Source organism: Simochromis diagramma, unplaced genomic scaffold, assembly GCF_900408965.1.
Source record: "Simochromis diagramma unplaced genomic scaffold, fSimDia1.1 OVJJ01000474.1, whole genome shotgun sequence".
Taxonomy (NCBI): domain Eukaryota; kingdom Metazoa; phylum Chordata; class Actinopteri; order Cichliformes; family Cichlidae; genus Simochromis; species Simochromis diagramma.
The window spans coordinates 266,407-292,079 of NW_024387298.1; the positions used below are offsets into that span (position 1 = coordinate 266,407).

The 25,673-nt window shown below is 43.3% G+C and overlaps 1 long non-coding RNA gene across 1 annotated transcript; it reads right to left on the reverse strand.

Annotated features, from left to right (window-relative positions):
- Nucleotides 1-333: 333 nt before the first annotated feature.
- On the reverse strand, nucleotides 334-12,503 carry LOC120716532. Its single transcript, XR_005691973.1, has 2 exons — nucleotides 3,381-12,503; nucleotides 334-3,299 (listed from the first exon to the last, which is right to left on the reverse strand). It is a non-coding gene; the product is annotated as an uncharacterized LOC120716532 (long non-coding RNA).
- Between the last annotated feature and the right edge of the window lie 13,170 nt (nucleotides 12,504-25,673).

Below are 25,673 nucleotides of genomic sequence, written 5' to 3' on the forward strand. Positions count from 1 at the left end.
GACTGCTTGGCAACCACAAGGAAGTCTGCAGGGAAAAATTGCCCAATGAATTGGTCACACAGAGGTACACAACGCTGAACTGAAAACCTCCTTCCAATTGTTTTTGTCGTGTAGTTGATTGCTGTGGTTGCACAAACCTTGCATGGAGGACACCAACTTATCTGCAAACACTCGCTAACTACTCGCTAAGAGAAACTGTGAAAGAGTGACACAAACTGGAACCAGAGTCCATTAGTTAATGTTGGATAGTGGCTGTTTGCAGACAAATCAATGTCTTACACTGTTCCAAATGAACCAATTGCAAGGTGAAATAAATACTCATTTTTTCTGTAGCTACTAGAGGTTGCCAGATGGTCACCAGCCAATCTCTAGGCCTGTGTAACTGGAGTCCTTTCTGGGATTTACTGACCATAAAAGCAGGAGCAATTGCTACTTAATGTCAGACTGTTCTAGACACCAGAAAGGAATATTTGGGTTAGCAGGAGCCTTTAACTTCTTGCACTCAGCTAGCATATAATGGACCAGTTAGTCATCTAACAGGAGATTGCACAAACTGATGTAAACCCACAAATTTACTATGTAAGGACTGCAACAAACCTGCATGATGTAAACAAAGCTAAGACTTGGTCATTTGTGATCACTGAATTTCAAATTATAGCCCCTTCAGACTCACTGAGACTCTGTTAAAGTAACCACAGTCTGCTGCATGACTCTCACATATTACTAAATAACGTTTAATGTGTTTACACCTTTTCAGGAAGTAGACAGAGTTGCAGGAAGGCCAGTATGGCATGGTCTGGGGCCAGGTGATGAATGAAGACTATAAGCATGCGATCTCCACATTGACACTTTCTTTCATGGCACACAACCCGATGAAAAAAATGACACAATCTAAGAATAGTGTTTAATTTTGACTAATTTTATCTCAGACTGTTTGATCACACCTCATTGTACTTCATCAGCTACAGAAAGTTGGTAAACTGGAAACTTTTTGCAATTGTAGACCAAGACATAAAAGGTCTAAACATAAAACTATAAACTGTTTTTCCACAGCGTGTCCTGACCTCTGGACCTCAGCTACTTAATTAAGGGAAGTCAGGAGCTTGTCAGCCTGCTTGACTGGTCTGGTCCCATTCTGTCAGTCGGCTTGTCTAGGAACCTGATACACGGTGGTATAGATAAGAGGGCAACTAGGGCTGAGCATCCCACTAAACCAGCCCTAATACTGGTTTTTCTAGCCATTTCCTGGTAACGTTCTGTGGTTTCATTTGCTTTGTAACACAGTTCATGCTCTCTTCAATATTTCCTTAGATCAACACTTTTTCCTTTCTTTAGTTTCTTATCACACCTTCCTCGTGGACGCCAAACTAGGATGTAAAAGGTCAATTTTGATCAGAGTTTTTGGGGAATATTTACAAAGTATTAGAAATCAATAACATGTCCAAGTAATTCTCTGTACCCTCAACCAGATGTTCAGCTTTACGTGACACATAACTAAACTGACAGAATACAGAAGGGTCCCCGTCCGTCTGCTTTCTGAGAAACAGCTTTAAAATGTTGAAATCTTTCTTTAAGGTGACTTGAAAAAGTGCTGAGGTCCTGGTGGATGTTATACAAAGCTTTATGTAAGACAAGGACAAGTGCAAACAAAAACTACTTCATACAGATTACAACAGGCTTTTGAAGCATCTCTGGTCAGAGCAACACAAATGTTGTTCACTGTGTGTCAGAAATACACAGTCTGGCTTATATTTGACTGGACTAAGAGATTTAATAAAGCTAGGTTTATACAGGCATATAAGAACATATCAGAGATTAGAAAACACAGAACACCTGGTTATTCTTCAAAGAGCTGACAGTCACCTGGAAATGTACCCGATCACACTTTGCTGCTGTTGTGTTTCTCATAGGTTTGACAGGAGAACTGGGCACTAAAACCTGCTTTAAAAATGTACTTGATTGATGTTGTTTCACTTCACTATCACATCACTGAATGTGGCCCAGGACAGGCTGTGCTAGAAATGTGCTGCCAGTGTATGAAGGTGAACTATGGTCCTGTATTTGGGCCAGCAGAGATCATAGGTCAACTTGCCAGCGTGAAAATGGCACTGATAGTAGCGAGTCCAATTTCAAAGCAGCAACTTGACCCTCTTGTGTATGCTTGACAAGTCAGGGTAGTTTCAAGAGCATCTCATCTCGTGGCCTGCGCTCCTCGCTGAGTGACAGGCTCAGGAGGGTGTGCATGCGCCATGTGTGTCAGCATTAGCCGAGTGAGCGATCTCTGTGTCATCATCCTCTGCCGCAGTAAGCAAGCTGGCAACGCCTACTTGGTGCCCACTTGACAAAGGCCTCGGTTGGCACCTGTCAGTCAGTGAGCAGCCAAGTGTGGCGCCCTCCATTAGCCTGGCTGACAGCCGTGGACCTGGGGCATCACTCACTCCTTCCCTTTATCGGTTTTACACTACCCTGCCAGCGCTTGCTAAGAGCCTTTCAGCAGCACATGGCCGAGTGCATGAATGCTAACACACACGCATCCTTGCTAAGAGCCATCCACCTTGGACTGGCAGAAAGTGGTGCGGAAAGGCCATCACATCACCATGACAACTTAGCCCAACTCTGACATCTGCTCCCCACTGTCACACCATCTTTTCAGGGCATCTTTTTATCCATCCCTTCATTTCCTCCTTCACCCGAGTCCCTCTTGTCTCGCTCAAAGGTCCATGGTTAATTCATGTAGTACTTGGCTTTGGGAGTAGTAGCCAGTAGCTAGTCGTTTCACTGATTCAACTTGGCCAGGCTTCAAGGTTGAAGAAAGCATGCCTTCTTTTCTTTGGTGTAGTCTTTAAGGGATTAAAGATAAAAAGATCTTTGATCTTCAGTTAAAAATAATCTATGTGGCCTAATTAGGTTAAAAAAAGGTCTCTGCAGCTGTCTGGCTCATGCTCCTGTATTTGCTTCGGTGGTCGTAGCCACAAAGGTAACGTCCAATCAATCCTTGGCTTCACTGCATGGCTGACAACGTTGCATCCCCACAGCTTTCCATGTGAATCGATACGTTTCATTGGACAGTTACTATCTCAGACATTAATGTGAGAGCTTACAACACATGCTAAGGCCCCACTGTGACTGTGTAACTTAAACAGTCGTGTTAGCGTCAGTGGACAGCACTTTGAAACAGTGTAGCAACCTGAACACAGATGTAACCAGTGTTTCCCACAGATCGAGTTTCTATTTGTGACGTATGTACACATGCATTTACAATTTCTACACCACAAAATTAGCCACACAGACACACACACCTTTTTAAATAAAGGATAAGGGATATAGTGACCCTTGAAAGCCCTTCAGCCCATGGTGGATCTCTAACGGAGATGAAGAACTACAGTCACCAGCTGCAGTCCAACAACTCCACCTCTAAAAGTGGAGTTAATCCAACCATGGGAGGCTCTCTAAGAAGCAGCTGAATGATATCAAGCACCTCCACAGCAGTAACCTGGTCAGCATGCTAGCTGGTGAGGAAACATGAGATGGGAGCAGCTGGTGTTTGCTCACAGCAACAGCAAGTCACTGCACAGAAATAAAAAGATCAAGGTGTCAGTGTAGGTCATTTTCAGTTGAACAGAAGGCATAAGCAAATATACGTAGCAAATGAAGCTGTTGATAAGCCACACACACATTTTTTATCTCTTCAAATGCATCCTGTGAAAACTTTTACCTGCTACACTACTTAAACTACAGTCGAATGATATAAAACTATAAAAAGGAAGCAGATACTGAAAGTACTCAAAAATAGTTTGTTTTAAATGTTTCTGAAAAGATATTCTGGCTTCCACGATGTGTCATCACAGCGTGTCCAATGGCAACACTTCAATAAGTAGTTCAAGTGTGTATTTAAGTCTGTGTGTATGTGAGTGTGTCCCAGCCCTGTCCTGTCCGATCGATGGGAATATGTGTTAATGAGTGTTTACTCCACAGCTGACTGGACCGTCAGGGTCCAGGGCTAACCTCCTCCGTCTGCTGCAATTACTGATGCAATACATCCTGCTCACTGCCACACATACACCTGTATGCATACACAGAGAAACAGAGAAACGCACACAAACAGACACCCTTCAACCCAGTGAAGCATGAAACATACAAATATCAGATTCACCTTCACCACCCAACAGATTAGTTTCATTGTGCTCAACGGATTTTATTTTATACAGCAAAGATAATTAAAAAGAGCACTATATATACACAGTTTCACATTAAATGGATATATTGTAGTGCTCAACTTAGAAAAAAACCTATTTTTCAAATTAAGTAAATAAAATGTGAAGGTGTCAGTTTCTGTATCTACAACCATCTCAGCTCCTGTGCCTCTGAATCGTAGTCAGAGTCCCTTTCAAATCATTCAAAACAACTTTCTTCATCATTCTTCAGTGTGTGTGTGTGTGTGTGTGTGTGTGTGTGTGTGTGTGTGTGTGTGTGTGTGTGTGTGTGTGTGTGTGAGTCAATTTTGGGAGCTGGTGACAGAGAGAAGGGAGGAGATAAAGCAAAGTGAAAAAACCTGATAGGATCACAGAAAAGAAGAAGGAAATAAACGGTGTGTGCACGTGTGGAGAGGTTAGCTACATGAAGAGCTGTCAGAAGGAAACCCTGTTCAGGTGTAGACCTGTGGACTCAACCTGTGGGTTATAGCAGAGCACATCTGTGTTTACTGTGTCAAACAAACTCAAAACCCTATAGGTGTGAAACTGTTAAAGGCCGTGAGAATGAAAGGAAGTAAATGTTCACTGGGTTCTTCTCCTCCTTTATTCTGATTCTTTATATTTACCAGCTGTCTACCCAAAAGGTTATCGCTAGCCATTACCATTCAGCCCCGCTGAGGTCTGGCCCTCGGCACCCAACGGCACAGTGTAAATGTCAAAATATGGACGGCTCAGTGGCTGTTCTGGCCATAAAAATGAGAAGCTGCTGACACAAGCCTGCCTAAGGGAACATCTCTTGGTTACAACCATCTCTGCAGGGTTTAAAGCCCAGACTGGTACTACCAGAGGAAACAAGCATTCAAACCGCTGTTTTGTTTGGTTCTAAAAAAGCTATTCTGTGTCCAAGACTCATATGTCGCTTAGAGTTATGTCAGTGTAAACTGACGAATGAGAATTCCTAATGTTTCCATATTTGAACAATAAAAAGGTTATTCTGACATATAAGGACAATGTCAAACTAACGGCAGTAGAGCTTCAGCACAAGCTTCTTTTCTGTGTGGGACTACTTCTTTCCTCACAGAGCGCTGATCAGAGACGAGCTGCTTTGGGTGACAGACAGTCAGTCAACTCCTCGGCCTGCTGACTTGTTTGGAGTTGGGCTCTGTCCATTGTTGGTTTACAATGAATTAACAGTTATTAGGAAGCTTTAATTTCCCTTACAGTGGGATACAAAGCTGTTGTCAACTCTGTTGCATGCTCTGCTCCATCACTCACACACAAAACTCTTGGTGAGTGAAAAGGCAAACCAAAGCAGTGTGAACACTAATGAGGAAACTGCATAAGAATTGGTCTGACGAGAGCATAAATGCTGATCCCTACTGTGGATACACCAGGATAGTAGGATACTACTAGAGAGCTAGAAATGCACATGCATCTTAACATAAATGCATCTAATAACCAAGAAAAACAGGGCACTGGTTTTGTAATGAAGGCAGAAGGCCTGGACTTTGAAAGGTGGAAATTTCCCGGGAGAGAAAGCACTGGTTGAATCCAATTTCCCTCTAGATTAACCGACCGTTCACACAAATTATAATTCAAGGAGACCGATGTGATTAGGAAGAGCTTATTCTTTCTTGTATGGCAGTTTAACCAAGACCATCAACAACAAGTAAGGACAAAAGTGGCTCGTGTTGACATCACAAATGTTTGTCCATAACTCAGCTGTACATTTTTATTACAGCAAATTGCCCCGTGAATCAAGAGACGTTGAGACCGGGTACAAACTATCCGCACACATACGTCACAGTTAGTTTTAAAAGTATTTGGATAATAGAAGAATATTTAGTAATTTATTTCCACCACAGAGGATTTTGAATCAAACAATACAGATGTTAAAGTGAAGATGTTCAGCTGTTTCAAACTTTCAAACATCTCATTTTCAATGTCAGTGGACAAACTTACATACTTTGTAATATAAGGATCATTTTTAATAATTGAATGAATCCCTTGCAATGACGGCCTTAGAGCCCAAGAAAGAAGCGATTTACTGCAGACACCTTCTGTTGGTGCTTGTTGTTCGCTGCACCTGCAGCTTTGCATTGTAAGCTTTGGTTCATTATCCATTTTCACTGGGAAGCATCTGCAGCATCGGGTGTTGACTGGTCTGTCTGGCACAGCCCCGCCGCTGGAACGAGACAAATCTACTACAACAGCAAAAGCAAGACGCAAGTGACCAGAGCTCTTTGTGTTACTCGTGCACGAGGGAGAGAACCGCGATGAGTGCCGTTCCTGCCGCTCGAACCCCGGTCGCTCTCAGCCAGCTTCCCCCGTAGCACTGCTCTCTATTGAGGTTACATGAATATGCATAAGTTCATTAACATATGACGTCTTACACAGGCATACATGTGAACAATGAGTACCGTCTGTGTGTTTGTGTGTGTCAAGATGTGACCCTGCGAACGACTCCCCAAAGCTGGTGCTAGGAGCCCAGCGGTCCACCTAAACAAAGGGCTCTTATACTTAAACAGACAGAGTAGGTGTCCTCCTGTACCACAAATCAGTAAGAGGAGGTACGACCTCTCTCATGACCTTAAGGTGTGTGTGCATGCCAGAGTGCTCTGGGAGGCACACGCAGTCTTTGCAGACTGCTAAGGATCAGCTCTCTATCATGAGTATATGTTTCTAAGGATAAATGACAATCCAACAATATAAACCTAACAGATGTAGCTCTGTACTCCCACAACAATGATGTGGTGTCCACTAAGATCTTCTAGTTAGGTAGACTTTAGGTGTTGCTGAGCTTGCCAATGAAACTGAGACACTGGGAAGCTAGAAAACTAAACTGGGAATCAGAGCTAGAAAACTATAAAGGAACATGGTGGGAAACAACACACAGTATGGTGAGGGTACGACGCGACAGCAAGCAGGGGAAGACTGAGGACTAACATACACAAGAGGATGGGGAACAGCTGGGACAAATCCGACCGTAAGCAAAGCAAGACACACTGCACACACAGCAGGGACTATCAAAATAAAACAGGAAACACACAACAGGCACAGACTTGGCACTGAACAGAGCGAAGACGGATTACAGGGACTGGAGTAACAAACTGTGACATGAGACACGACTGACTGGGGGACGTGAAGATGAAGAAAAACCAAAAGACTAGTAACAATAAACCACGATGAACTCAAAGATTCATAACAACACAAAACACCGGGTCACCAACCCAGGATGTGACAAAGACTTCCAGTGGAAAGCTGCTAAATGCTGTTTCAACTTCAGATGCTAAATGTGTCATGAAATTTTGAGGCACTTGTCCAAACATTTATGGCTCTGTCTGCATGTGCGATCTGAATCCGGTCACACTTGAGGTGCGAACAAACCCAACATGCAGCGTGCTGACAGTGAGTGTAATGCAGCGGTTTTCATCATGCGAGTTGCTGTTACTGTCCCTCATCAGTAAGAGATCAAGGTGCAGTAACCCTGTCAAGGTTTCAATTTCATTTCCCCAAAGAGTCATAAAGACAGTGATAAAAAATTCAATTAAAGGAAAAGTAAATAAAGGTGATTCAACCTCTTGTGCATGACGACCTAATGGGCAGCTTTGTTTGTGTTATCAAATTCCAGGTCAATATACACACTTCAGATTATATAAGGGGAACCGAGCTCATGGACATGTAATTGCTGTTTATTGGCTGCTGTAAAGTGAAATGAAAGTGTACACTAACCAAACCGGCCACTATTGTTTAAGTCAGCAGCATCAGCAGCATCAGCTGGAGAGAAAGAAAGACGTGGATGGATGTGCAGTTGCTTAGAGGATACATATACGGGACATTTAAGTAAACAAAGCAAACAGCAAAGGGAAGAAAGCTATGCTGAAGGTCCACATCCAGGCACGCTGACGCCCTCCTGAAGGCAAGCAGCACTCCACAGAGATCTTTCATTTTTGTTTCACTCCGTTTTGTATCTCTGTCTGTCTCTGTTTTCTCTCCTTCTCTTACTCACACTTACAAAGGATTTACATCTTAAATCTGCGCTCATGCAAAAAGAAATTCCCGCTCCTAATTACCAAGCAATTTATTTACAAAGGAGAATACTCTCATTTGCATAATAATGACAGAGGGACTCTCGCAAGAGTTTTAAACAGTTTGTTGAAGGAGCCAAAGGAAACCAGTTAGAACCAATACACCTGCACAGTCCCATTACATTCTTCAGCATGGAGCCAGTCTATGCTCAATAAAGTGGCCTTGTGTGTGTTTAAAGAGGTTCACGTCAGCCCTAACAATCGAATCCCTAACAAGGTAAACTGTAGAAAGTGTGATTGTGTTTTTGTTTGTTTGTTTAAATGTTAATAGAGCAATAAAACAAAGAAAACTGAGCCTCTGCCCTCGTTGGTTATATTGTCTAATTATACAGACTTAGCCCAGAGAAACCTGTGTGCTGTAATCTAATCTTACGTAACATGAATAACATTTTGAAAATACAAAATATCTATAAAATAGCTCTACAGCACTTTATTTACTGAAAGCAAAGCTTTTCTTTTTATTCTGTAAAATAATACCATTAAATATGGTTAAGTACTGGCATTGTGAGCTAATTAAATTTGGCACACATGGGAACTGTATATGCAGCATAAAGTATACCACTGTGAAATGTCAGGAAGGTTTAAAAAACTACTAAAGAATGCTGTTTACAATCAGTTGTGCAAATTATTAATTGAATACGTCTGGTGCTCAAACTTCCAGTAATGCCAAACTACATCACAGAGAACCAGGTGTGGGGAGGGAGCACCCAGTAGCTACACCTTACCCCATTGGGACCAGTTGGGTGAAGGCTGAAGTGACATGAGCTCACCCTCTTGTGGGCTCGTCACCAGCAAAAGGCACTGCGGGGATCGAATGCAATGTGTGTTGGGCAGAATCAAGGGTAGAGGGCCTGGTGGTCCAGTCGCCAGATGTTGAAACCAGCTGTTTGGACATGGTGTAACTTCTCTGGTGAGGAAGGAGCCTGACGTAATGCGTGAGGTTGATAAATACCAGCTAGATAGAGGTGATATAACCAGATACATGCCGCGGCTCTGCAGGACTGCACCTGTCCACTGTGGTCTCTGTTCCTACTCTCGCCTGTGGTCAGCAGCTCTGGGTAGCGACCAGCAGAAGATACAAGCAGCAAAATGGAGCCTTCACCAAAGGCTGTCTCTCCTGAGCGATCAGGTGAGGAGTCCAGTCCTCTGGGAGGCATTCAGAGTACAGGCGCTGCTCCCCAACAGGTGTTTGGGCTTCTAACAAGGATGCTGTCTGGGTGCCTCCTTGGCGAGGTGTTACAGACTAGTAGGAGAAGGCCCACAGAAAGACATGAAAATACTTCTTCAACCACTGTATTTGTTTAACAAGTTCATAAGCTTGCAGAGTAATGCATGGAGAGTTGGCATGTTTGAACTCTCAGGCTTCCAATAACATACACCCACAGTACGCACGAGTGTTTTTCACTGCGTCGCCTCTCCATGCGCTGCTCTGTTTGTTTTAATACCACAGACTTCCAAGAAGAAGAAGCTGAAGTCTCCACTGTGGAAGTCAGAAACAGGGCTGGATATATTTCAGTGTATGTGAAATGCAGGAAGAACGAGACTTCAGCAGAGGTGTTGGGAATAATTACAATGGGACACAAATTGCTCAGGGTTTAACTTTCAGTAAGTGACAGGACATCGTGGTCGATTACAGAGCAATTACATACTCTCCACTTCTTCTCTGGTTTGTACAGCTCTCACTAACATGTGGAATAAACAGTAAATGATGAATATATATGTATATATGTGGAGTTTCTTCACACCTGCTTTACCCTTTCCTTTTTCAACTGATCACACTGGTATAAAAGCCTAAGCCTAATATTGGGTAGCAGGATGATGATGTATATTTTAGGACAACCTTTCTCCATCTACCAGGTGAAGGAGCGGACTGAGGGGATGAGATGTGCTGAGCCTGGTGCAAGCTGAAGGTGAAAGCCAGTCATCCCGAACTGTACAATTAAATCAGAACAGCAGCATGAATGGGCCGCTCCCCTGGAGGGCAAGAGATAAAGAAGGGTGGCCGCTCCGCTGGGGAAAAAGGCTTTATGGTTTACGGAGGTCTTACTGACTCACAGAGAAGCAGACAGTCTCACTGCCTGACAGGCCCACCCTTCCCTCACCTTTAGCAGTCCCACCGTGCTTCACCTGTCACAAAACTTTGATGAAACAATTCTCCAGAAGAATATCTCACCGTGTACCAAACAGGCTTAGCAAATAGAACAGCAGCGCTGACATTTGAGACTGAAATGATTCAGCTGTTTTGGTTTATACCTTGGTTGTGTTTGGGACACTGACAGGTGTCGACACTACAGCACATTATGCTTCTTTTAAGTTACGTCTTCTTTCAAGTCATTATGATTAAGTCTGCTGATGATGATGATGATGATGATGCCTTGTAATGTAAATCAGGGGTGGGCAACTCCAGGCCTCGAGGGCCGGTGTCCTGCAGGCTTTAGATGTGTCCTTGATCCAACACAGCTGATTTAAATGGCTGAATGACCTCCTCAACATGTCCTGAAGTTCTCCAGAATCCTGGTAATGAACTGATTCACGTGTGCTGACCCAGGCTGAGCTCTAAGACCTGCAGGACACCGGCCCTCGAGGCCTGGAGTTCCCCACCCTTGATATAAAGGCTCCACTGAGTACATGGTTTTCAGCCTGAGCCTTCCTTCTGATATAATCATTTTTAGTCCTGTCCATTCTGGTCAGTCCCAATGAAAATGTGTGCTACTATCTTTAAATCATACATTATAGGGAGAACAACAGCACTGAGAATGTGAATACTTACTGATACACTTGATGTCAGTATATCAGAGTTTTACACTGATGAAAACCAATTATTTATAACATATTAAATAAAAATCACAGAGTCGTCTCGTTAGTTCCCTCTTCTCACTCATTGCTCCAGCATCACCTCCCCTCTAACTTGACCCCAACTCCAACCGTAGTCAAATTCATCCAATTCAAACATCTGTGAAATTGGGTTGGAAATGAGCTTGCTGTGCTGAACGAGCTGAGGTAAAAATCGACACGGCATTGAGCAGCGTGTTCGATGGGGCTTAACCATTGCCCGCTCATTTGCATCCCAGCACTCTGGAGAGCTGCGGTGTAGCAGATCTTACAGAAGAAGGAAAACACAAAACTGTTACTCGTTACAAAAAGGCCATGCAGTAACGCACAATCACCCCTGACATCAAAGTGTGCGTGTTAGTAACCCGTCTGCTGTTCGACTGAGACGTGTCGCATTTTTCAGACGGGATCTCTTCATGAATGGATAGTGTGAAGTGACCTGTAACGTCTCCAGGAAAACACATTATGATGCTTTGCAGTGCAATCTGCATTCTAATGTTCCTGCTCTGCTCCTCACGCTCACAGTTTAATCACAAAACCACCGGAAATCCTGTTGTCTTTGCCCTATCAGCCATCACTGCTTCCCCATTTTCAGAAGCAGTGCTTTTTACGTTCTGCTTGTTCCCAGAATGCACCAGGAGGTTTCCATTACCCCATTAAGCCTTGGTGGAGAGATAAGGCACTGAACACACACACAGGCTACAGGCTCTCCCCATGGAGGCCCTGCTGTAGTCAGGACGAGCATAAACATACACATTTGGCCTCTGCTGCCTCCTTCTCTCAGTGCGTGTGTGCACGTGTGTGTGCACGTGTGTGTGCACGTGTGTGTCGTCCTGTGTGGTCTCTCTTTCTCTAGAGCTGTTGTTTATCTTTTTTATTGCTCCTCCTGTTTCCATGCCCTTAAGTTCTGTTTAGGTTCACGCGCATGAAATCTATGTAGCCAATACTATCTCCTATACACGGTTACACTGTACAACAAGTCCAACACTTTGCTCGTTTTTCAGTGTGAAACCTGTTAAATCATAACAGAAAAGACCCGGTACTCCATTTAGACTGTCAGAAAGGACAACAGACCCCACTGTCGAACAGCTTCCAGTCCTTTTTTCCCAGTTATTTTATGGCTTAATTATGCTGAGCAGTAGTGCACAGGTAAATGCAAAGCTGTTGAAATTATAAAGACAAGCAATGAGAGGATAAAAGTGCTCTATGAAACAGCGTGTTATGCAACAATATACTGTCTCGAGTGGATCGACTATTTCATCCAAACGCACAGTGTGGATCTTTTAACTAAGCTGGTCAAATTATATATATTTATTGTAAGATAACGACCCTACAATAATCCAGAGAAAACCCCAACAATCAGATGCCCTCCTATAACCAAGCACTTGGCGACAGTGGGAAGGAAAAACTCCCTTTTAACAGGAAGAAACCTCCGGCAGACGCAGGCTCAGGGAGGAGAAGCCTTCTGAAACGACTGGTTGGGGGTGAGGAGAGTTAGACAGGACAAAACACAGACTGTGGAAGAGAGCCAGAGATTAGTAATGACGAATGATTAAATACAGAGCGGTGCATCAACACATGCGAGTTTTAACAAACTATATGACACATGGTGTACATAACAGTGCTACATAACTGCATGCACGTCTCTGCGATGTAGAGGAACAAACAGACAAAGTTCAGAGACAAAGCACATTTCTGGAATAATACTGCAGCAGCCATTTAACAGTCTGTGTCTGAGCAAACCAATACAGGCAATTATCTAACCACTGCACTCAAATTAATGTTTCAATAAAACTGCAGAATCACAGACACGTTTAGTAGGGAAGCAGAATCAAATAGCAGAGACAGAGCATTTATCAGCATGACATCCCTTCAGGCAGTTTGCTTGTGTGTTTTTGTACGCGTCTATGTTTGTATGTTTAAGTTAGGCCCCCACGGCTGTGCAAAGACGTGTGTGTGTGACTGCATCTGTGTGGGTCCCCGTGGTGACTCATGGTGATAAGTGGCAGTGGGCTGCTGAGGGGCACACATGGATGGCAAGATATGCTCCCAGACAGGAGGAGTAGAGGAGATAGATGGTGGTAAATGCCAGAGCGCAGAGGAAGATGGACATTAACTAAAGGAAGGCCTCATCATTAAGCCTTTAATGTGTGCGGTGGGAGCTTAAGAGAAGGATAAACCAGCATACAGGGGGACTGGAGGAGAGGTTGTAAAACACCAAAAGTTTCTCCAAATGAGTGTCAGAGTAAAACATTTTTCCCTGGTCACGATGAAAACTCCCAGAGGAGCGCCATTAAGGAGAAGAACATTGAAGAGGAAGGGCTAGCTATGGGGAGATGAGAAAGGACATGATAAGCGCTATTGGTGGGAGACCCAAAGGAGTCAATATATACAGCAATTCAACAAATACCCAACTGATTCAATTATAGAGAACCATTACTGGAAGTAGTCAGGCCTGAGGTGAGCAACATAAATTTCAGAAGCCTCGCAGTAAGATGAGAAGAGACTGAAGGTGCCCTGCGGTTGGCAGCCGAGATGTATAACCGGGGAGGTGAAGTTGAATTTAAAGTTAGGAGAGGAAATACGGTTCCAAGCAAGCACATTTCCTCTTCCTGGATGCGTTACGTGTAAATTACTGAGAGGAGCACTACTGCTGGCAAGGTTGAGGATTCAATCCCAGCAGGGCCATCATTTACCAGAATATCTGATATATGTATGTTTAAGCATTTTCTCGTATTGGCCAAATAGCTTCACTCCAGTGGGTTTTCCCAAAACAGGCATAATGAGCTCATTTCAAGGAGGACGGCGCTGACTGCAGCCTTTCAAAAGCACTATGTCTGAAATGCAATTTCAGCAGTTCAAACATTCTTGGAAACCTGAGAAAAAGTCATCAGAGGTTGAAAGAGGGGAAGCTGGAGGTTTTAGTAAAAAGGAGCTGATTGTTTTATAATCGAGGCTAGAGGCTCATTCTAAAATGTACACGTCTACAATCCTGTGAGGAAAAATTAGAGCATCCTCACTACGTCTACAGCATTTAAGAAGGTGAGTAAAAACCAGAAACTCAATCAAATGCATTGGATTAATTGATTGGCTGTGACTGTGAGCACCTCAATAAAAGCTTTTTGAAGTTTGCAGGTCTGGAGCATTCAGATTGTGGCATTCCTAACACAATCCCACAATCTTCAGCTCTATTAAATGTTAAAGTTCATGAAATTAAGGATGAACTACCATCCAGGCTGCAGGAGAAAGCACATGAAATGTAGCTTTCCAATGATTTTCTACATGGTTTTGTTTTTATTCATCCAGATGGCTTAAAGGAGCTAAAGTCTGCATTCTGTATAGGAAGCTACAAAAGTAAAAACAGAAGACGAGGTAGCAGGTTTCTGTGACTGTTGTTGGCTGATCTCGGCAGGAGTGAGGCGATGGTCCTCTGTGACACTTTAGCTGCACACTGATTACCTGATGGATGACTGAGGAGATGGAGCTGACTGATACAGATGAGAGGTGTAATGGCTCTGACCGCGAGCCGGGGAAGCCAGCCAACAAAGACCATATAAGATCCCGGAGGAAGCAGTTTTCAGGATTACAGTCACAAACAGATGATATCACTTTAGTGTTTGAAAGTTTTTCTCATGATGGCACAAGAAGCTTCAAAAAACCCTCACAGCTACAGTACATGACACAATGGCACGGCGGTCTGCAGACCTGCAAAATGCTGCATTCATACGCTTCTCTTTGCACATTCTGAGGGAACATGGACCTCAACGGGAAGTCTTTTTATTTGAGCAACATTTTTATAACCTTCAAACGTTGCTAAACAAACTATTTATCACGCTGAACTGTATTTTCCTTTACTTCCAGGTTTAATTGTCTCTGAAAATACAGCAGTTTTGAGATTCTATTATACCTGGATGAAGGCAGGAAATGAGAACACTTGGTAAGAGGTTGACTTGCATCAGTGAGTGCATCGTTTTAGAGCAATTAACCCTCACTTGACACTCTAACTTTTGCAGCTTAGGATGGATAGTTGTTTCTCCAAAGCTCATACTTGTTTGAAGGGTAAAGTGTGCTCAGGTGGGGGCAGCTGTGTGCAGACTCCATTAACTCAGAGAGATCTGTAGGACTGTCAGAGTGTCATTTCGATGGAGGCTCTTCACCTTGACCGTGCAGTTCATTCCCAGGGGGCAGCAATGCTGAATCCACAGAGGTAAAATTTCTACCTCTGCCCCATCTGCTAAAATTATCCATCGTATATTCCCAGTGGCTGCTTGCTGCTTAGCACTACAGATTTCATACACAGACAGACAAGGTCAGAGGTCAAACCTCCCATTTTAATTACAGCATGTGAAAGCCGCTCTCGAGAGCTGCTTTTGTAAGCAGAAACCAGACAATCCTGAAAAGAAACACTACGAGTTTGAAAACGCTACGTCCAGAGAAACAGAACAGACTTTTGGGAAAACTAAAGAAAGAAAGAAACAAGAATAAAAACGATCTTTTCATGTATATTTAGCTCTTAGTGTCCGGACTAGAGATGTACTGACACAGCAGCAGTTCTAATACGATGCCTCACCTTCCTGGTTTCATGTGAAACAACAACACCGGCCTACACACCTAAACAGCCTCCATGTTTCTGATGTAGTAAATCAAAAACATCAACTTAAATTAAAAATCCTCAGCTCAGGATCTTTCCTCCGTATTCCTCACATGCACGTGTTGCATGCAGTTAAATGCTTCTCAACATAATGAGACTCAGAGTGTTTGAGTCATTTTAACACCGTGTGCAGTTCAGTCAAAACCTACTGCAATAGAACAGCTGTTAGAGTTGCAGATGGGAAACACCCCCAGTCTGCTGATATTTGCTGTCTTTCTTACACCACTGATGCACTTCCCTGGTGCTTGTCGCAGTATGCACAAAACCACATCCAACTTTATGGGGTTTTATACACTGGCTTCACAAACCAGGCCGCTGTCAGCAGTACGAAGCTAGATTATTTTGAGACACGCTCCGATCTCGCTATTCTTTTAATATGCATTCAATGAATTACTGATTTTTAGAATAAAACGTTATTTAGACAAAGTCCAAACACACAGTTGGTCCCATGTGATTAAGGCAAAAGAACAAGAGAAATAAAAACAGTTTCAAAGCCAGGTTCTTTACTGGCAAGTCAGAAATAGAAATGCTTTCATGTTGCCTCTAGATACCATACTCAAGTTACAGTTGATCCATGCTGGTAGCAAAAATAAACTTTAGAGAATGCTGCTCAGTAGCAGGTGAAATCCATCCAGTACCTGAAGTTGTGGGCGCTCAAAACAAAAACAAAAACTTGAAGACAAGACACAGGATTCCTGCCGAAACGACTGCCAAACATGGACACACACAAAGAACAATACACCCAGCATGCACAAACCAGGCAGCTCAGATGCCTGTTTCTCCAAGCCTGTAAGGAAAAACCTGCATTGTCTCAAAGGGGGTTTGAGCACCAGCAGCAGCCTTGAAAAACCGAACAACCCTGTGAGGCATGACGATGGGATTAGAGGCGTGTGTGAGAGTTTGAACATACAGTGTCTCTCTCTGCATGAACAAGCACGCAACCGTCAACTGTCACTTGTGTCAGATTCTGATCCAGCTGTAGGTAAGAGCCTGTGAGCGGGCGCTACGGCAGAGTGAGAGACAGAGCACAGTGCAGCACCCTCGACCCCTCATCGGCTGTAATCAACTGCCTGTGTGTGAGTGAGAGAGTGGGCATGTGCGCAGCAGTCCGTCAGTGAAGAGAGGGGAACCAAGCTGCAGTTTCCTCCTTGCAGTCCAGTGATGTGTGCCATCATTAGGAGCAGTTCCACACAAAGCTGACCCTGCTCGGGCTCTCGTTAACGGCTGGTGCACTGGCTCAGTAACCCACAAACTTGGTGTCAAGAAGCACTGTGGTGTCCAGCTGGAGCGAGGTTGTTGCACACCAGTTTGAAAGAACAGGACTGTCCATTAGACGTCAAGGGTGAACCAACGGTTAAATAAAGATAAATTCTTTGTTCTGTTCAGTCTAGGTTGGTTTCATTGTTATACAGCTCAGATATACACCATCCTTCACTGCTGCAGTATCAGTCACTGTTGTATCGCACTGTAAAACTAGCCAGCTCTGTTTCTGCACACATTAGAGCTGCGAGTTTACAGTCTTTCAGTTGTGTGGAAACTACAGTGAAGATTCAGCACTTAAAGAAGACTGATTAATCAGACAGGCTGATAAATAAGCTGAGTGTGTCTGAATGTGCACAAAGATAAAGAACAGAAGGCACACACACACACACACACACACACACACACACACAAATGAAATGAAAGCTTTTTTACGGTGCATCCACCAATCAGCTGTAACATTGAAACCACCTGCTTAACATTATGAAGGTACAAACCACTCTGACCAGTTGAGGCATGGACAGCACCTGTTTTTCCAGTATGTCACACAGGTGCTTGAGCAGACGGAGGATTGAGGTCTTGAGGTCTTGGAGACAGAATCAACACCGTGAACTTCCATCTTTCTCAGAAAATCCAGAACACTTTTTAAACGGGGGCTGGGAGCCTTTTGAAAAGGGTCACTGCAGCAATATCACACTGCCACTACCAGCTCAAGTTAATCCCATGATGCATCCTGTTTTCTTCTCACGTGCTGGTCGATATGACATTAATATAAATAAATAAATAAACCCGTATTATGCAGTAGACCAGCCTGCCATCTCATACTGGTGTACTGCTTCAATCGCCGGCAGTATTCAGGTTTTAGGCAAATAGCGCTTCAGGAATTGTTCTGAGGATCAGACAACACCCCCATGGGAGCAGTGAGCCGGCTCTTTATGCTCAGATCCAAAAGTTTCTGCAGTCTCACAAGTTGTTTTTTGCCAGTTCAGCTTTTATTTCGATTTTTTTTTTACATGTCGAAATGATAAAGTGAAAAAAAATAATTGTTTCATGGGTTTTGCACTGCACTGGCAAAACCTCTGTCTTGAAGGTAGTAACAATGCATAAAGGGAACACCCCACATGACCTGCTGCTTTGAAGACACCAGCCAAGCTGATCCAATTTCCAATCCAATTTGGGCTTTATTAAATTTGCTCAGATCCTTACCCTTGTCTATTTTCCTGCTTCTCCAGGCTTTAATAACTGATTTATCCCTTTTATACCTTACCCCCGCACCACTGTAGCATATTACATTATAACACAGCCAGTTTACTTGACCTATCTTATCAATCTATTTAATGTTGTCTCATTGGTTTTTACACCCCTCAGACCTCTGTGAACATTATAGTTGTTTGTAGCAATAACAGATTTATTTTCCCAATCAATCAACTACAATAACCCCCAAGGCTATGCTCAAAGATTCACCCGAGGGCACAGAGGAATTGCCAAAAAGTAAAATACTATGTGTCCGAGTGTCTAAGTAATAAACCTGCAAGTAGACGTTAAACTGTCCCAAATTATCCACCAGCAGAAGCATGCATACATGATAGATCCAAAAGTTCTATATAGTTTACATGAATTGATCATTTGCACACCATCAACAATGGAGTTAGAGACAATTTCCCTAATCAGGACTCTGAGGCCAAACACAGGGATAAAGAGAGGAACAATAGTGTGATAGCACTGAGGCAAATTGTGACAGCAATCAGCACTGAGATGAAAAGCTTTTGATCTAACGGGGAATCAATATCTCATAGCCCAGCTTGCAAAGTACAAAAAAGCAGCTGCCAGGAAGACTGAACACAGATATCACACTCAGCAAAAGATGCTTCAGAGTTCAAATCTTTTATTCTTTTCTCATTGGCGTCACGTCCTGCCTCGACCTGATAAACAGTCTTGCATAAAAAACCAACAAAACCAAAAACAGGTCCTTAGAGGAAGGTTTTGTATCCTGGAAGCCTGCTGTTAGCTGCAGCTATTTAGCAGTCCCATCACAAGACTCGTTCTCAGGCAGCTGAATCTAAAAAAGGCCACTGGGGTATAGATAAAATGCAAAACCATTAAAACCACCCAGATCGAAACGCTACCAGGGAAATAACTGCAAAGGACATCACAGTCCGTCTAACTGTAGAAGGAGTGGGTGTAGCTGTGTACAAATGCTTTCTGTCACTTCTTTGCTTTAAATCTTCTACTGTCAGCTGGGCAGTTTATGTCTGCTGTTTGCCACAAAGCCCATCACAGCCACGTATCATAGAAAACACAGCAAGCCCAACTCTGCCTTTGGTGACATTTACTCATTGTAGCCATAAACCACTGAGCATACCTATTAGCCCGCTCTGTGATGCAACATTCTTCAACATGAAGTACTCTTCATAAACAATGTGCTTTTGTTATTGGTCCTAAGTCACCCTGATGTGGTTACAGACTCTTTGAGCCAATCATGGAAAGGAATAACAAAAGGTTCACCTCTGTGGGCATCGGCATAGTGACTGTTGCCATGCCAGCAGTGAGCTGCTCCCTTGCAAAACTCAGGTGCCTGTGGTCTTTGCTGTGATAACGTGCAAACGTGTGCATGTCAGTCATCCAAGTGCAACAGTAATTGGAGATTATGTATCAGAATTTCAGGAGCAGGACCACGCCTCCAAACTAGTGATGGCACGATACCATTTTTTTTTATGTCCGATATCGATAACATAAATTTGGATATCTGCCGATACTGATATGAATCCGATATATTTTTTTTTTTTTAATATCTTGCTGAATTTTGTATAAGTTCATACTGAAGTTAAAAAAACACCCACTAAGGCTATTCTGTTATACCTGTATGTAAAGAATACACTGCACCCAAAATATTTCATAGTTCAGCAAAACTGATCAACCTAATAAACTTAAACCTGCTCCATCCTCCCTATTCTGGTATTTTAAAGAGTACTTAGCAGAAATATTAAGCAACCTAACTAATAGGGTTGCAAACTCCCAGCAAAAAAAAAAAAAAAAAGGGAACCACCCCCCACCCCCCAGGAAAAAGTAGTATAGCTTACTAGGGTATATTAGACTTAACAGTTACTATATACAATAATGGACTTACATTTTACAGCAGATTAAAACTTTGGGTGTCAGATTCAGATAATTATTTATTAAAAGCTCGACATTTTAAATGAGAATAAGAAAGAAAAGTATGTCTTTGTGCCCCCTTTTCCCTGTTCATGCCCTATCGGCCCCCCTGGCTACACTTTGCTAGATCCGCCCCTGCACAGTTACCAGCCGTCAGCTGTAGAAAAAGATCCTGGTGTAGAAAGTAATATTAAATAAATTCTAACAACAGCTTATCAAGCTGAAACGTGCTGCTGTTGTTCAGCCGCTGGTTTCCTCTTTCTGGCGCAAAGTGAGACAAAAACAAACAAGAGAGACGATCAGCTGATCATTGATCAGTTTCATGATTGAAGTAGCAGCAGGAGAGAGAGAGAGGGAGAGGCAGTCGCTCCATATATCGGTTGTTAAGCTTTACAGACATTCAGAGATGAACTTACACACTTGCTTTACTTCTCTCTGGGATCACTTCCTCGGAGATGAAATGCCGGGTTGGTAGCGAGGCTACAAATACTCACAGCTGCTCTATCATGTGAGCACACTGCGCCAACGTGCTACGGTTATGGTCAGAGTTACGCCGTGTCGCAAGTTTTGTGAGGTGCTTTTTTGATATTTAATGGATCGATTACATTTTTTATTTCTCTCCGATATCCGATCCAGTAATTTAGGTCAATATCGGATTATATACCGATACGTAATATCGGATCGGTCCATCTCTACTCCAAACACTCTCCTTCCGGTTGTCATCTATATAGGTTCCCCCAGTTCTGCAAACTGTTAATTCTCGTTTACGTGCCCCACCCTCCCTCCTTGTTCTCAGTTCTAGTTTTAGTACACGGGGATCTGCCAGAGACGGGAGCCATCGCCAGTCCCCTTTGAGGCCTTCCCCAAACCGCAGCTCAATTCATGTCCAAGCATCACCTTTACCTACTAAAACGCTGTCAAACCTCAAATGAGGACGTGGGCCCAGCTACTGAAATGTGTTTGTTCTGCCTGTTGCATGTTAAACTGCAATATGTCATCCATCTGTTATAAGATGCTGAAGGCTGATTACGTGCATGGCTTTGAGTCCATGAGATGCCACAAGAAGGTAAACAGCTCCCATGCAGCACTGCATGTCACCGGTTTAAGCCAAGAAGTGTCTCCGTCCTCCTTTTTCTCCATCAGTCATTCGTGTCAGCAGCTTGTCTTCCTTTCTCTCCCTGCTCATGTGGTCAGGACACTGATCATTCATCTTCCTCAGCGTGAGGCTGGAAGTCAATACCAGCAGGAATCTCTCTTTTCAAGTCTTTCTCCCTGCGTGCCCTCTACAAGTGCAAAGACTTTCTCTGAAGGCTTCATAGCCTCCATACACTCCCATCTCCCACCAACTGCTCCAAGCTGGTCAAGAAGGCTCACCAGCGCCTCTTCTTCTTGAGGACTCTGAGGAAGAACCACCTGTCCTCAGACATCCTGGTGAACTTCTATCGCTGCACCATCGAGAGCATCCTGACCAACTGTATAACAGTCTGGTACGGGAACTGCTCTGCCTCGGACCGGAAGGCGTTGCAGAGGGTCGTGAAAACTGCCCAGCGCATCGCCGGAGCACCACTTCCTGCCATAAAAGACATCTACAGGAAGCGGTGTCTGAAAAGGGCTGGGAAAATCATCAAAGACCCCAGTCACCCATCACATGGACTCTTCACCCTCCTGCCCTCTGGGAGGCGCTACAGGAGCCTCCGGACTAAGACCACCAGGTACCGGAACAGCTTCTTCCCCACAGCTGTCAGACTCCTGAACTCTGCCTCCTGACATCTGACCCACGTTAAACTCATGGACTGAACATACACACACACACAATGGACAACTGTACCCTCAAACACACAATAATAACATGGACTGAACCACCACTCACAACCACTAGCACTTTATATAGCCTCTGTAGAAACTATCTACACCCTCACTTATCTTAACTGCACTACTGTATAGCTCTGTGTAAATAATCATTCTGTACATTCGATAATCTTTAATCCTACAACTGTTTACAACTTGCATAGTTCCCATTTCTGTATAGCTGTATATCTCAGATTCTGTAAAGTTATTTATTTCATATTCTGTATAGTTTTTCATATTTATATCCTGTTCATATCCTGTACATAGCTTGTACTCACTACAGCCTGTACATACTTATAGTTATAGAATATTCACAACATACTTCATACCGTGTACATTATAACATACCATAATAGACCCATTTCTGTAATATACTCACATATCTATATTATTGCTAATATATATTGTAATATATCTATATCACTAAAGCACTTCTGGATGGATGCAAACTGCATTTCGTTGCCCTGTACCTGTGCATGTGCAATGACAATAAAGTTGAATTCTATTCTATTCTATTCTATTCTATCTGCACCTTTATCTTTAGGGATGCTCACCATACGTTCCAAGATGAATCACTCTGGTTACCAAGAACATGGAGGAGAAGCTCTAGCGTTATGGCCCCAGGCAGTGGTGCTGTTTGTGTCTTGTGTTGCAGGATTTCATGTGTGGAAGTGCAGAACACCTGGCCAGCATTTAGCAGAACCTTTCAAACCCTGTGATGGTGCCTGTGCCGTCCTCCTTGGTTCCTGTTGCCACTACATATGCCCTGGCTGCAAAGACACTCAGACATACCTTTGAATACCACAAAACAATGATCTTTTCATGTACTGTCTCAGAAACTTTACACTGAATTATCCATACGAGTTGATCATGTGCATGAAAACAAAAACAATCTAGAGATGTCCCAGTTTTCTCTTCTGTCCCTGTTTCCATTTTCTTCATCTCTGAGGATGAAGTAAGCATTCATGGACAATAATAGTCTCTATCTCACTGGGAAGTGCAACTACCGTGTTGATGGTGTGGAACATATCAACACTGAAAACAGCTTTGATCTCTGTTCTTCATAGCTTCCCTGCTGCAGCTCCAAGCTGACAATAACACCACAACTGCATATTTATTGACATTTGCAGACATGGATGGCTGAAAGAAATGAGATGGAAGAAATGATGTGTGCTGAGATGGGTGTGTGGATCGCACAGACACCTTGCTTCCTGATTTGCTGAACAAGCATCTCCATGGTATCAGATGAGAAGAATTTCAAGCTGCTGCACATGAATAAATGAAGTAGTTTAATATTTTTACACGAGTAAAATGTTGAAATGGGACGAAGCTGAAATACTTAGCAGATCCGCTTCACATCATTGTTTTTCCTCTTCATCTTCTACTGGTGGAGAGGAGGGGGAGATCACAGCAACCAAGTATGCCATCATCACTCTGCAGCTAGGGAGGAGTGTAATGATGGAGACAGAAAGAAGACAGCCGGGGAGCGCAAGGTTAGGGGAAGAAAATGAGACCAAGTGAGGAGGATGAATGAACGACTAAGAGCCGTGATGTGAAGGCGGGGCTTTAGCCGATGGGGAGCGAGTGTGCGAGTGTGCAGTTGAGCGTGTGAGTGGTGTACAACATGCTATTAAAAACACTCAAGAAAGACCCCAGAACGCCACATATTATATGAAGTGTGTGACTGTATTACCATCCAGGTGTCTGCTCGCACACACAGTCATTATTCAAGTCTTATTCTATTTGGATGAATGGTTCTTATGCAGCGCTTTTCTACTCTTCTGACTACTCAAAGCGCTTTACACAACTTGTGCATTCACCCATTCACACCCAGCACATTGTTCTAAGTGCTTTCTAAGTAGCATTCACACACACTCATACTCCGATGGATGCATCAGAGAGCAATTTGGGGTTAGTATCTTGCCCAAGGATATTTGGCATGCAGACTAGGGGAAGCCAGGAATCAAACCACCAACCTTCCGATCAGTAGATGACCTGCTCTACCGCCTGAGCTACAGCCACCCCTGAAGAGCCTTCGGTTCAATTACATCAGGAGATCAAGGAATGTTTGATACCACCCAGAGCCTGAAGTGAAGGCTGCACACAGTATATTTTGTTCTCACAATCAGATATAGGAATGATGGTTTTCATGAGTTTCTTTGGCCTCGATAGAGTATTTTGAACTCACACAGTCTAAATCATCTTTCAGGGAATTCATTAGCACTGGACAAAGTGTGGAGGTACTAAATCTATATAGTGGATTTTTACTCAGAGAAGCGATTTCTCACTCTGCTTCAAGAACTAAAGGCTTCCTTTCATTTTATGTCCGCTATGTTTTATTAGCGCTTGATATTGTTTTGGGGATATTTTTAGTTCCCAGCTAAACCCTCATGTCTGAAGGAGGTTCTAATTTGGACATTTTGTTACGCTGCAGCACACAGTGATGATGGCGTGGAGGTATTTCCCCAGCTTCAGGACCACAGCGTGATTCAAACAGGTTTAAAGAGAATACCAGATTCAGTTTCCCGGTGTTTGAAATGAGCTTTAAAAGCAGCTTCTCTGGTAACAATGGAAAATACAATTTTTGGCAGTTTGTGATGTCAAGGGGAAAGCAGGGAGGGTAGCTAATGCCAATAATGTTCAGCTACTGACTATGACAGGTGGAAGATCTGAGGCTGGATGATAGCAGCGAGCTGGCCAGAGCCTCCCAGCATGCTCTTTCACTGGCAAGTGTCTGCGTGCTTGTGTGTACACGCTCGTGAATGCAACCATGTGTGTGGCTTGTTACGGCTTCGTGGGATTTTAGAGTCACTTCTGTATTTGAGGCTGACGCCGTTTCCACGACAACACCCCCGGACACGTGTCGCCAACATTTGCCAACTGCTGCAAAGACACATCTGCTACCACGAGGAAGCGGTAAGAGTCATTTTGCCGACCACAGTGTGCAAAGTCGCAGCCATTCATTCATCAGAGGCTGGTGAATTTCCCAAGGACAGCACTATTCTGATTTTTAAAGCCTGAAGGGCTACATCCAAGTAACTCAGCGCAGCTGCATCTGCAAGGTGGTGAACTTTGCCACCTCCTGCCTGACCATCTGCTTCAGACATTTGAATTCTGTTCCATTCAAATCTGCGAGGCCGTCTTTGCTGTAATTAGAGCCACAACACTAAGTAAGAAAGCCAAGTGTTCCTAAGATCTTTGCCAGGAACAGCTCTGAGGGTGCTACAATATTTATATATTATATTCATATCATTACTAATGCAAACACTGCCCAACTACTGTTTTGTATTTCCAGTTTTTTAAAGCAGATAACACAAAAGTGTCACATGATCATTCTGGCTAAAGTACTAAAGAAACACACAGAGTAATTAATAATAAGCATAGATGTAAAAAATATGCAAAGGAAGGAGTTACTTTATATTATCACAAATATTATTAACATGACTTTTAAATATGTCAGTGCTGGTATATGAGACAGCCTCAGGTACTGACATATCTGACAGGTACTGAGAGCAAAGCATCCTGGGATTCTGGCAGAGGTCAAAGTCACTTCTTGCTGACATTATTTTAAAAATGTAAACAAATGACGTTTGGCGTCAGTTTGTAGCAAATGGTAAATGGACTGATTCTTATAGAGCGCTTTTCTAC